Consider the following 15,050-nt stretch of genomic DNA (forward strand, 5'->3'; position numbering starts at 1 on the left):
ATGAAAACAACTTCTGTCTCTGAAGTATGTGTCACTTCTTCTAAACATGTGCTTTGAACATGACATGAGTGTTTTAATGAAAGGGTGGTTGCAGTGTGACATCATCTTACATTTGCTGGTTTTTCCCATAGGTAATGAACACCTCACTATCAGGGAATGATCAGTGTATCAAATTATTAGCTGAATTAATCAGAAAACAGCTCCTGCAGCTTCTTAACGCATTAGGAATGCTGAGGAGAGTGGATCTTCATTAGTGCAGACAGAATGCTGGCAGAGTGCAGAAGGAGATTGAAAACATTTTTTTTTTTTTGCTGCAACCATTGCGTCGCCCTTGCGTAAATTATGCGACAGTCATAACTATGCAGGATTCGGCATGGAAGGGGGCTGGTGGCTATCTTCAGTGGTCACTAAAAGAAGTGCACTGCTGGCAGGTTGCCGGTCCATCAGCAGCAGCAGCCCAACCCCATCTCATCACAAACAGGCAACACAGAGACAAACTCCCGTAGAGAGACGGATATCAACTGTCTCCGTCTTTTAAAACCATGAAGATTGATTTTAAAGTGTTCTTTACCAAAAGCAATGTACCGTTTTCTCATTTCTATATACCTTTGAAATGAAGGGCAAATATGCAACACAACAACGTTGAAATGCAAGTAAACTTGGGACAACTTGGTTACACAAGTTTAATGAGGGTCTTCAGAGTTAATGCTATTTTAGTTTATCATTTTGCAATGCTTTGGCTCTCGTGTATTTGGATAAATAAAGATTTCTGACTGGATGAGAGATATGTGAAAACCTAGCTTAGGATATTTTACAAGCAGCTTTGACATATATTCAACACATCATTAAAAATATCAAAACTGTTCAACTATTTGCCCTTTTTTAATACATAAGCCTATTGTTAGGCTAATGCACTGAATGATTTACAAATGCCAAGCAGAAAAAAAAAAGAGTCTGACCTGCTTTACTAGACGTGCTGCACAGAGACAAGCTAACTGCACAGTTAACAGTGTGCGTGTGTGTGTGTGTGTGTGTGTGTGTGGACACACAGCTAAACCCTGTTCTATTTGTGATTGTCGACTCCTGCGCAGTAAGACACTGGCTGCCTAGCAGACTACTTCAGCCAACACATTTCTGCTCCGTTGCTTCTTGGATTTAGTTTAAACTTAAACGCCTCAGAATCTGTTTGTCTTACTTTTCAAAGTGCAGATAGTTTTGCTCCTCGGAGAGCTGGGTGTTCCTGGCTCTCTCGGACATTTTGGTGGGAGCAAACATTTTCCTTATGACATTTAAACATCTCCTCAGCCCATTAGCACAAAATGCTTTCCTCCACTTACAACTCAATTGACTTCTTAATCTCTTTAAATATTAAAAACGTCTTGGTTCAGCAAAAATCCTGGCTTTGATTTAATACTTTGATGTAAAATTATAAATGTCAACAAACCATCCCAGCTGTTAGATCACATCAACATGAGAAACAATTAAAACAGAGATGCACAACCGTAAAAGTTGATGAAAAAAATTACAATAAATGCCTCAGGAGAATCTTGTAAAAGATAAGTTAAAGTAGCTTTTCTCGATTAATTCATTTTTTGATTAAAACAGAAAGAAAGAAATACCCACTAGCTCACAGCAGGCCAGTGGGTCAAAGGGTTTACTATGAGGTCACATATAATTATAATGAAATTACAAAAAAAAAAAAAAAAAATAGTTGAATGTTTTTAGTGATGAAAATAAAACAAACCCCCTTACCTCTAAATGAAAATATTTCCCTTTTACCCATAATCTGTATAGTACTGGTAGTTTTGGTGGTACATGTTCAGAATCAACGTTTAATAACAGCACCCTCTTGTGGTAATCTTTAAGAACTGCAGAAAAACTATACGTTCTTTAATAGTAAATTAAATCTCTTTCGCCAAGACAGAAATATGAAGAGCATGACACATACAGTATCAATTCAGGCTGAAAACTTGTGCATCGTGCATCATTGTGTGACTTTCTAGTAATTTCTTTATCTGACAAGTCTGTTCAAAACGTAACAAAACCCTGGGGAAGAAAATAAGAGACCACTGCAGAAAATATCAGTTTTTGCTTTTAGCTCTATAGCCTTTTGACAATATTTCCCCTAAATTCCAGATAAAATCTTGACATTTCACACATGGTCTTGAATATTGCAAAAAATAAATAAATAAATAATAAGAAAAATTCTAAATCAAGTATTGACTTGTCCCATGAAGGAGCTCATTAATCAGCATGGGGTGGATAACCCTAATTTTTGAGGAACTCACCCACATATTGACCTCCTCTCCATCACTGCGCAGCTTGTATCCAATAGTCCTCAGAGACCATTATTTGCATGTTTTCGTTCTCTCTCTGGTACAACACACCTGAACCAAATGATGGTCAGTAGCAGGCCATTGCAGAACTTCATTAGGAGGGAGTTGGGCCATTTGAATCAGCTGTGTTGGAGCAGATAAACATCTAAAACTGGCTGGACATCGGCCCTTGATGACTGGAGCTGGACATCTGTGAGCTAAGCAGTGCCTTATTAAATAGGAACAGGTGTGCTTGAGTTGGTATGCAACTGATTCCTGAATACAAACTCTGTCATTCCCTGTAGAGATCAATTACATTGCGGTTTTACCAACGTTTTTATTTTTGATTACTTTTGGCTGATTCGTCTTTGAGGAACATCAGTTTTTGTTTATGAATTTTGAATCAAAAGTTTTTTACTTTTTCCCCCTTTTGTCACCTTTATGGAACAAGGTTTGACTAAAGGAGGAAATAAATATTATTTGGGTCTTTACAATATTGTCAGCTACCTTTATTTCACCACAAACAGCCACTCAGAATATTACTCTTTTTTTCAATTTATTTATTTTTTGACTCAGACATGAGTTTCAAGCAGAGAAGACCTTATGAGTTCTTGATTGTGTAAAAGTTTGGAACTACCACAGGGGGGCGCTGAAGCGCTGCAGCACGAAAAAGGAACAAATTTAAATTTACTGTCTATGCCAATCCCCATCAGAGCTCTAGGGGCATCACCACAGTGCTTTAATGCCTATTATGATGACACATCGGCGGGAAACTCAAGCACGATAAAAATCTTCATAATTAGGATGCTTGGGGGAGAAAAAAGCCTGTGCAGAATTACTTATTTATGAGAATAAAATGTACCTATAAAACGATTGCAGGACAGAATTCTCTGCATGTACTATAACTCATATTTATTTTTTTTTCCTTTCGTGTTCTACGCAAATAAATTATGAATGATCCTATTCCATAATTTACTGCCATTTATCTATGTCACACATGTGAGTCAGAAAACCCTTGGACTCATGTGCAGCGCCAAACTTTGTTTCCAATTCAGAAAGCATCAAATGTTGGTCAGGTTTACAGAGTGATGACACATTTCCACCGTGGCCGACAGCTAACAGTTGATGTGAGCAATGTCTAAAGTGTTTCAAAAATGCATTCACCATTGTTGTAGTAATGAGACACTGCTCCACATGTTTTTGATCAGGGGTCCTCGAATATCAGGTCTCAAGGACCAGTGTCCTGCAACTTTTAGATGCATCCTGGGTACTAAACTTTGGTTATGGTCCAAAGTTAAAATCACTTAATACAGCTAAACTTACAATTATTGACCTTGATTTACGCAAGAACTTGCATAAATCAAAAGTGAGATTTGGTTAAGCATTCTTTATTTTACTGCCAGATTTTATATCCTTTCTGTCAACACGGATATGGACAAGTAGTCTAAATGACCAGGAAAAGTGAAACCTTATGTCACATTCAAAGGAAATGCCAAATGAGAAACAAAAGTCACTAACATCTGTCATTTTGGAAAGTGTGAACAATAATGAACCACACCATCATCTAGAAATAGAGAAAACATGGAACAGTGGAAACTCTCCCAGGCTACGGCCCCCAAGCTGACTCATCCAGGAGATGAAAAAATAACCCAGTACATCTCAAACACAACAGGACCCACTTAATTCATTTAAGCTCAGTGATCATGATTTGAGAAAATCACTGCTGATCAAAAAGATCACAAATTTAACAAAAAAAACAACAAAAAAATGGATAATTCCCAAGACTTTATTGGAAAATATTCTGTGGCTTTAAGAGACAAGAGTGTAACTTTGAGGAAGGTGTTCTTACAGCTATATCTGATATGAAATCAGAGCTGTCTAAAAGGTCAGAATAATTATGACCCAACCAGATCACGTATTGGCAGGATACGTCTCCCTCATGTCCGTCAGTCTGTGGTTTTTAGAAAACAAAACCATATGGAAATTCCTTTATTCCTTCAGCTTCCAAGTTATTGATTGCTAAAGCAATTGTAGTCAGTTGCTAACAGGGTTTTTAAACTATTTATTTGCCTTTCATAAAATCTTCCCCATTGGGTTTTAATCTCCTACCACAAACTCTATGAGCCCTGCAAGTCATATATTTCCTGTTTACTGTTTTTTTATTAGTGTAATTGGGAAACCTGACACTGGACTCATCTGAGCTGCACTGTGTCACTGGCATGTTGACGGCATTGCTAGATTTCTGGCTTGATGTCTTTTTAACTATGATGTAGTCTTTAGTCTTTGTAACAAAGGGGTTTAACTACAATTGAATCGCCTTCTGGGATTAATAAATTTTTCCGAATTTCTGGATCTAGTGTGATGTTAATAGCTTCATCTCACTTTTTCAAAGGAAGGGGCAACTTAGTGTACAGAAAGACAATTATATTAGCAAACAATTTTGAAATATGAAATATGAAAACATAGAAACTATTGTCCATTGCTTTTAAGACTCACCTTTTACTCCTTTTGCTCTTCCAGGTCACAGCTCTTTTGTTTGAGCTGGAGTCAACAGTTCCAGATAGCGAGGCCTCACAATGTTCTCCTTCTTCTTGATATCTGTGGACATGTACCAGGCTGGCACTCGGATGACATCAGAGCGTTGCACTCAAAATAACATACGGGCACAAGGAGCAGACCTCGTCTGCTTTTTTTGTACCAAGCTGGCCAATTACGGCTTTTGGCCAGTTGGTTTGGAAAAGTAGTTTTTTCTTTTCCACTTAATAAAACTACATTTATAAAACTACATTTTGTATGAACCAAATTTTCTTTGTTAGGTATTAAAATTTTATTGTAAAACCTTAAATATTTCACAAAATAGCAAAACCACAAGACATCCGTGAGAGGGCAAAATATATTTTCACTCACAGCACACGTTTCCCAAGCCTTTTGAATTTTTATAGAAAATAGTTCAAATGCATTCAGACACACATTCACACGCTTATGGTGTGTGTTTATTGTTGCCACAGCTGCCCCTGGGGCAGACTGACAGAACGGAGGCTGCCATGCGTCGGCGCCTCTGACCTGCACCAGCAGCCAGTGAAGTGTCTTGCTCAAGGACACAGCTACTCAGATCAACAGAATGGGGGTTTGAACCTACAACCCAGCAGGTACCGGATCACTCCCTTCTTCCTCCTGCACCTCTGCCTCTTTTAAAGAAATAGCCGTATCAAATGCATGTATTAAACACTATATGTTTGTTAGTTTATGGTTATAACTTTGCTACACTCTGCAAGTCCTCCTATTTATCCGCCCAGATCCAACTGTGCTTATCTCACATACTTAAAATACGTGTTGCTCTGTTCCAACACAACATCCATTCTGTCCTGCCTGCCGCTCTTTGGCTCTCCATCCTGGTTCCTATCACTTCAAAGGCTCAGCTGTATCTTATCTGACTGCTTTGCTTCAAGTTATCTGCCAACAAGCTGACTGATGTTCATCCAAAAGTTTCCTACAAACCTCCCACTCACGCATTCACACGACGTGGGTGCACACGCAAAATAAGCTTTCGTTTGGAAAACTTTATTTCATCAACCTGCCCAATGAGGCTGTTCAGGTAGCTGTCAGCAATGCTCGAAGGTTCACCCATCGCACGGTTGTAGCAGTGAAAACCAACGCTTCAGACACAGCCGCCTCTGTGTGCATCCCCTCTCTGTCATGGATTCAACAGGAAGAATATGAAATGGACAGAGGTGCTTATCTGGTAAAGCCAGAGGTCGGACACCAAACTGCAGAAAGTGCACATCTTGCTGTAAAAAAAAAAAAAAAAAAAAAAAGCACAATCTTCAACGTTGTAGATAAAATTATCGACGGAATTTAAGCTACTCAATTTCTCCTGACTACAATTTTATAGCAGAAACTGTAAATTATCCTCCCTTCTACCTAAAACCGATTTATTTGCTCGATTAAATGTTTATAGATTTCCTTCTGCAGTGCGAAGTCCCAATAGGAGGGAAGGTAACATTCTGCTTGTTCAGCATTAGGCAGCACCTCAAAGGATATTTGAATAGATTTAGGTTACTGGTAATGCTCTGACACTGAAGCAGGCGAATGGAGTTCAGCATCTGCATAAATTAGCAGCCAGAGCTGACCTCTCAGTCTTTTTTAATCGCTCTGTAATGTTTCCTAGTGTCTGAAAACAGGAAAAAAAAAACTGAAAGTGAAGACTTTTTAGGTGGAAAGCACAACAAACATGTGGTCTGATGAGACCAAAATGTAACTTTATTAAGCCTATAAGAAAACTCTTTGTAAAAACTAACAACATCTACAGATCAACCCCAGAATGAAACATGATGGTGGCAGCATTGTGCTTTTCTTCTTTGTGAGCTTATGGGAAGATGCATGGAGCTAAATACTGCAATGAAAAAAAAAAAATCTGCTAAAGGCTGCAAAACGATTTGAGAGAGGAGCGAAGGCTCAGCTTCCAGCAGGACAGCAACACTGAGCATACTCTCCATCTACAAGATGGAACCACTCAAAGTCAAGTTGAAATTTGCCAAATGTTTTCAGTGTCAAGGATGTTAAGACGAGTTGAAATGTGATGTGCACAGTTGCTTTGTGGTATTATACACACGTCAGTAAGACTGTCATACGCACATGTAAGCAGAGAGAGCATTTGTATGAACTTTAGATGGATCCCGCTCTTCCGAGGGCCATTGATGTTTCTGACAGATGACCTGCGTCTCACGTCTGTCAGCATTTAATAAGTCAAACTGACCTCTTCAATGGTCAGTTTGACATGCAAAAGTCACATCTCTTGCTGTACTTCCCCCTCCGCCCCCATCATATCCCCAAAGCAGCAACGCAGGATCTGCTTTGTGCACGTTTCATCCGTCTGGACCTGCCAATACGTGACGGAACTCTGTTTATTTCCAAGTCTACAGTGGGATTAGTGCGGAGGGATGTTTTTCTTGTTGTTTTTTTTATAAAGATAAGAATCACTGGGAATAGTTTTTGAAAAACAAAATGTGCACTCTCTGACCCAAGACAAAAAAAAAGAAAAAAAAAGCTGATTGGCGCATCATGTTTTCAAAGTTTATCCTCAAGAACCACAATTATGCTTCTCATTAATCTCCTGTAGCTCAAACTGAGTGGGACCACATCAAGCATTGCTGGTAAAGAAGAGAACATCGTTTGTTACAATCAAAATTCCTATGTCAGGGTGACTGGACAGGTAAATACTGGTGTAGCGCGTCTCTAAATGCATTTAAAATAAATCCGGAGACTTTGGACTGGGCTACATTTCTCTGGAAGTACTCCATGGACAAAATTAGCTGAATAATAACCTTAATCCATTAACAATAACACATACACTGTATATTACATAACACATTCCAATCCCTTCTGTCAAAAATAATGAACAGCACCATGCCTCTCCAACAATCTTGCATAAATTTTCGCCCTCCGACACGCAGAGATGTCGGTCTTAAAAGATCTGTCATCAGACTCAGCCCCAAATGCACTCGGCCGCAGTGGCATTAAATTTCCCTCCCTTCTCTGGGAAAGCATTTATCTTTCACAGATCACAAACAGAAGGTTAGCTTGGATATTTTTGTGGCTAGGAGGGGGCATCAGAGCCTCCACCCTGAGTTTCAACCCCTTTCCCACAGATAAATGGAACAGATGTGGTCTGCTGCTCGATTTTGTACTAATGGCCCGTTTGTTGTATCTGATCGACTGCGCAGCACATGAACAGAAAACAATAATGATGCCAACAATCAACGTTCACAAATTCAGCTTGACAGCTGAATTTGCACGGACACTAATTTTCACAGATTTGTTGTTGTTTGCTGAATAAGTCTTTAATAGCAGGGAATTTTTGAAACAATAGGTATAAAGAGAACATCAGAAAGCCGCAGTGTCAATAAAAAAGAAGAAAAAGAAAAAAAATTCAAGCAGATGGAAGTGTGATACCCAAGAATAAATGGTGACAAAATGTTATCTTGGCACTATGGAGGACAGTAAGAGAAGAAAACATGTCCAAAGCTCATACTTAGAGATCTACAGCGCCATCTTTGGGTCAAGAAGTCTCCATAACAATCATTAAATAAGGGGACTCATACTTCACGAGTCAAGGGCTGGTGTCCTGCATCTTTCACATGTCTGTGCATCGGCACACCTGGCTCCAATATTAGCTCACTTGCATAGCTCTGTAGAGCTTAACTGGATGGTAGTGAGGCAGGTGAGTCATTTAATTCAAGTGTGTAGGACAAGGGACACATCTATAGATGCAGGACTCTGGCCCTCAAGGAATGCAGTTTGAGTCCACTGATAAATGCTATCCACATGCTAACTGGTTGTCAACAACAAAACAATTTCTGTCCAACCATCACAAATGTAAACATGCAGAGTTCGCTAAGCTCAAATCTAACTAGATCTGTGTGCTGTGGTCAGCTGAGACTGAGTTTAAGTTTTTGGCAACAAACACTCCAGGTGGGTTTGGGAATAATATGTTTGCAAGCATCGCATGCCCACTATGAAAACACAGTGGAGGATCTGTGATGCTGTGGGCCTGCATCACTTCCAAAGACAAGAGGTATTTTTATTTATATATTTTTTAGAATACATAACATCATAGACTCTGAATGTTACATTTTATTTTAGAAAAAAATAAGGCACATTTAAATTGGAATTTGGAAAATTTCAGTACCACAGATTTTAGCAGTTCATTGAAAGCAGGGACAGGTTTGTTGAGAGGACAATGAAACAAAATATACAATAATTCTAGAAGACAAAATGGAGCAAGCTGCTACCAGGGATTAAGGTTCATTTTTCAGCTGAACATCACTAAACATGTCGCTACAATAGAAATGCTCATATGTTTGAAATACCCAATAAGATTTACGTTTAACTGCACTCAAAAATCTGGCAAGACTTTAACAAATGTTGCTCACACCCAGTTCCCGTCCAGTTTGACCAAGTTGATTTGAAAAATCACAATGGAGAACAATTTCCAGATGAGCGAACCTCACAGGGACACACCCTGAGTGACCTACTTATGAAGAAATGTGGTTCACACACCACACCGTTCAGATTTGTGTTTCAAAAAACAAACAAACAAAAAGAAGAACACTGAATTATTTTCTGTTTTATTCAGTCCAGTTCAGTCATGCAGTACATGATCTTGGCGTAAAATACAAATGCAGCACATGAATAGAATAGGAGTGATTGGATTTGATCTCCACTGCTCATTCTCTGAAATGGATTTAGTCCAGAACCTGCTCATTGTCTCAAGGGATTCCTAATGTTCCAAGATTAGTTCTTAAGAAAAGGTTGATGAGAACAATTTTCTTTGGAATCATCAAACGTAATGAGTTCAGCAGAAAGGAAGTCTTTTTAAATATAGTCTCGCACATCCATTTTGATGGATGTGCGAGACTACACATCTCGCACATCCATCTACCAGTGTAGATGAAAAACTGGGAAAATTGCAATTTTCTGCTGTTAACAATAAAATGTTCGTGGCTTCAAGCACTAATTTTGCTCCTTATCAAGCAAAATAAACACAACCTCAAACCCTGCTCATCTCTCATTATCTCTTTCCTGGACTGCAAGTGCTGATGTGATTCTCACATGTAAAAAAACAAACATAAAAAAAAAGATACTTTAGTGCTGAAACAAATCGGACATGCAGTCTCATGTGTTCTGGCGCTGAGAAGAATCTACTTAGAATCACATTTTCTAAAGAAAGAAAACACAAACAAACCAATCTAAGAGCGTGTTTGTGGTCTTTGTAAAGTCTGGCTTATCAATTAATCTGTTTAGAGCCTTATCACGGAGCAGTTCTTTCCATTCTGCTTTTGTTAATAAACAAGGACATTCCTTCAAAAAAAGGTTTGACACCAGCCCATCTACAGCAACCTATGGGTCTGTTAGCACACTTGGTAAAGACATATAAAAGGCCATAAATTCACTTTTTACTGCAAAAATTTAGATTTTTGGATCATTATTCTGCTTATATACTGAATACTGACCGAGATTCAGTTTTTTTAACAATATTTTCAACTTTCAGAGTTCATGAAGCCATCCATTCGCACAAGATTTCCAGGGCACTTGGAAAAAAAACAAAACCACACCATCACAGTTCCTATGTTATACTTAAATCTTTCCTCTTTTGGTTAAAATCTGATCAATTTGGAGTCAACGCTTCTAAAGTATAACAGTACATCCAAGATCAAAAGCTGGGTCAGCACTGGTAACGATGCTAAAACCTGTTCCATCAAATATGCTAATGTGGAAAATCAGCTTCAGTTTGCTGAGGTTTTGTTCTTTGCAATATTAAAATCAGGTGAAGTTTATGTACATGAAGGAAGAAATGTGCTTAACCAAACCTTGATGATTTTAAATCAATTAACACTTTTGCTAAACCTATTCAAAAGAAAAATTAAGAAATGCAGCAGAACAATATGGCAATTATTCAATCGGGTAAATGTTGCACAGCAAGACCTGAACATGTGAGGACATTCTGCAAAATATAATTTATTCCACACAGTATCATTCGCTTCAAGAATTCCCAAGAGGTTAATGAAAATCCTTTAAGTGAGATCAGCTGTCACCTAAGACAGCCCGGCTGCTTAGTTTGAACATAACCTGCTTCAAAACGGTGTCGATTTCAAGCATAAGCTGCCATGCCTGTGTACCCTGATGAAAAGCGAAGCGCTTTTAGGAGAAACTGGATTTGAAAGCCAAACCCGCTGCGCTAAGCCAGTAATCCTGCTTTGTGTCCGAGTCCTCCCGTTCACCCAGGTGCAATGACGTATACAGACATATACGTTTCGGCCGTGTTGACTTAGCCTTAGTAAGAGGAGGACACAGGAGCAGTCAGGCGGAAACACAACGGTGAATTATGATGTGAAGAGGGGAAAGGACACCAAAGACATGTTGAGCTTCCGGCAAACACAGGAGCAAGGAGGCGTTTCACAAACTAAGAACAAGGCAAAGAGAATTTGGCAAATGATTAACAAAAAAACAAACTGGTGATTATAGGAGTACAAGAGAGGTCTCAGTGGGTTTACCAAGTGTCCTCTTCAGCACACACAGTGGACATTTTGACCTTAACCATCTGGATAACTTGTAATTAAATTAATCAAACATCTAGAAAAATCTCAATTAACTACACCTACAAAAATATTCACACCTATAAACATTTTGTCATGTTAATATACACAATCCCCTTTGTGCTCTATAGGGATTTTATAAGATCATTTAAAACACAGTAGGATACACTTATGGAGTGGAAGGAAAAGGATGCATTAGCTTAAAAAAAATTAAACTAGCAAACAAAAATTGTCCCCCAAGAGTCAATGCTTTGTGCAACTACTAATCTCTGCCATTACAGCTGGAAGTGTTTGTGGTGTGCGCTTTCACAAGTTAAGAATAAATTGTAAACCTTTCCCGCTGCGTAAAGCTGCCACCATCTTATTTCACTACAGTGGTAGCTTGTTCAAATTTCCTCCACGCCGTCTGTGTGCCCATGACTTTCTTGTATCATTTTTCAACAGAGGCTGGATTTCCCCACTAATAGTTGTCCTCTTAACAGAGAGCTGTAGGGTTCCACCTGAGCTGTGGACCTTTACAGCTCACCCACTGACACTATACAGGATGTTTCTCTGATTGTTTTTATTTCTGCCCAGTTTGTCAGTGCAGGCGGATGCGATTCCTCCCCGACAGGCTGATTAGCTCACTGCTCTTCCTGTTCCTGCTGAAGGCTAACATGTGCTTCTGTCTGTATAAACTCCTGCTCTGCGCTCACTCAGTTCAAGATCGTATGTCATCATCCTTGTCACAGCCTTTAAGAATCGATGCCTGATATCCTCACCGCGTGCCTGACCTCTGACCCTTACCTTTTCCTGCTCCCTGTCTGCTCTGATTGTATCTCTGCCCGTGTCTTCGACTCCTGTTTCATGTCACCAGATTTCTATCTCGGCCATATTGGATTGTTCTGGCTCACCGCCCTTCTCTGTCCTCAACCCGAACTGTTTATCCGACCGCTGTACAAAGGATTACGAACAAAGTGGCCATTCACTTTCTCATGGTGAAACCAGGCCATTGCAGTGGCGAGTAGAAATAAGCAAATCTTGTTACCTGAGTTCCTGCCGTCTGTGGATTCTCTGCCCCAGTTTCCATCGTAAAGAGTGTGCTTCTTTGTGCTGCCATTTCTTGTGAAACAATCCCTGATAAACAGACACGTCGCTCTCAAAATGTAAAGTATTCCAATCCAGTAAGGTTCCGATTCTCAGAAAAGGAAAGCTTGGGAAACCATCTCTTGTTGGTGGCCTTCACTTCCTGTTTGTCTTACGAATCACTAATTGTCCTGTCTCTTTTGCAGAGTCTGACCTGAAAGCTGCCCCAAGAAGCAATCACGTTTCTTTTCACACATTATCTCAGCTGTTGCCAACAAAGACTGTTTAACATTTTCTCAGCCGTGGCGTCCCTTTTGGGTCCAGAACATACTAAAACTTTTACATATCAACTTCTCCGAAGGGATTTGGAGTTGTACTTTTACATAATTGTCTGATTGAGATGTTCAAATTCTGAGATGTTGCTTCACAACATCACCCTGCTTTAATCATTTCTGGTGTGTTCTTTGATCTTTATGCTGTTTAAACACCAATGCTCTCCTTCAAACCTCTAAGGCAGTGGCCTCAAACTGCAACTTTTAGACGTGTTCCTTTCCTACACGATTGAATTAAATGACTCCCTCGCTAGCATGTGGTCAAGATCTACAAAGCCCTGCTAATGAGACAATATTGGAGCCAGGTGTGCTGAAGCAGAGATGCATCTAAAAGTTGCAGGACACCGGCCCTGGAGGACTGGAGTTCGAGACCACTGCTTTAAGACCTCCACAGAACAGCTGTGTTAATATTGAGAATAAATTACACAGAGGTGAACTGTACTTACTTATCGGACTCCTGAAGGTAATTGATTGCACTGGATTATATCTGACTTATTTGATTTTTATCTGCATATATAAAAAAAAAGATTTGTCTTGAATTTTTCATTTCAGAATGATGTCGTGCAGGTCTGCCACAGAAAATCACACCGGTTTAGTTAAGCAATTCAATCTACTTAATTTAGTCACTGAGGAGATAGAGAGAGAAATATTCAAAAGTAAAGCACCTTAGAACCAAAATGTGCCTAAACTGTCCAAACAGGAAATGAGATCAAGGAACTGAAACAAACTTAGAATCCACTGGGGATTCAAACCTGAGACTTTTTAACTCTTTAATACTTTCACTGACATCCGCTCTCTCCAGGTTAAGAGAAACTTGTAATGCGAATATAAAAAAGAGAAAAAGTCAAACAGAATGATCAAATATGGAGCTTTTGCAACAGATGCATCAGGGCACACTGAGGGCTGTGATGTAGGAATAGTTTCTCTTGATGCTTCTAAATATAGATTGATAGATTTAATTATATGTTATGTTCTTACAATAAAAGGTGCCGTGTTTAAAGTGAAGGCTTTATTGTTCTTTTAATACAATTTTCATGTTTGGACAATGCATAATCACTTTACTATAACATATTTAATTTGTACAAATATAATAAAGTATACTGTTAGAAGAATAAAATGAACTTTTCCCCTTAAATCAAATCAATATTCAAAAAAGGAATTTTTAATTTACTCTGTGTATATTTGTTTGATTGTTTGAAACCTGTAAAAAAAAGTCAAAAACAGAAAATATAAGGAGAAAATTAGTTTTCACAGCATTGTGCACATCAATCTCAGAAGAGTGTCAGATGTCATCCTAAACGAGGTTTCCATGAAGTGTACAATCATGTTGTTATATTTTTGCTAAGAACATACTTATGATAAAAAAAAAACTATAATACAATACTTAATGTTTTGGAGATTAATGAACAGAAAGCAAAGTATTTCACTCCGTCCTCGTTACGCTGGGTGCTCTGACGCACTCAGGACCGTCGTGTCGGAAGTTTCTGAAAGTGATCCGACTATCTGAGACTCACTGGAAGAGAACCAACATGTAGCCCAGGTTGGAACATAAAGACATCTTTTTTACCAGGTGAAAAACAATATATGGAAAAAATACCACAGTCATGAAAGTACTTCTCTATTCTCACAGTATATCACTAATTGTAGCTGTTCAAATTTGTGTAAACTTTCATATTTGTTGTGTTTTCCTGTAGATTGGTGAAAGGAATAAGTTGTTCTACCTTGTTTTCCTGTGTGTAAAAAAATATCCACGTCCTTTAATAATTTAAAAACCACCATCTACACTTGGATTCATTTCTTATACAGAGTGAGTGGTTCTTATACTGACAGGAACTGAAAGTTTCTGTGAGGAAAAAAAAAAATCTCTATCTTTTGTCACTTTTGCGCCACTTCTGTTTGTGTCAGAACATCTTTGAGAGAAAAAAAATAACTTTGGAATAACAATTTGCACCAGCACTCAATCAGAGCTACCTGCTTTGTGAATTAGGTGCAGTTATAGGGCAGGTGCACAAGATGCTCAGGATGGATCTACAGCCGACATAATACATTATAGTGAATTAAAACCATGAGACTACTCAGTTTTTTTTAAGTGTAGTGTCATGATGTTGTTAAAGACAGCATTACATTTGTCTCCATACCCGACTACTGTCTTACATTTAGCCTTCATGTCAGTCAACATCATGTATTTAGATTTCACACAAACATCAGTTGATCCAGCTGTGTAGTAATCTCAAACAAGCTTT

Source organism: Xiphophorus hellerii, chromosome 8 (genome assembly GCF_003331165.1).
Source record: "Xiphophorus hellerii strain 12219 chromosome 8, Xiphophorus_hellerii-4.1, whole genome shotgun sequence".
NCBI lineage: Eukaryota > Metazoa > Chordata > Actinopteri > Cyprinodontiformes > Poeciliidae > Xiphophorus > Xiphophorus hellerii.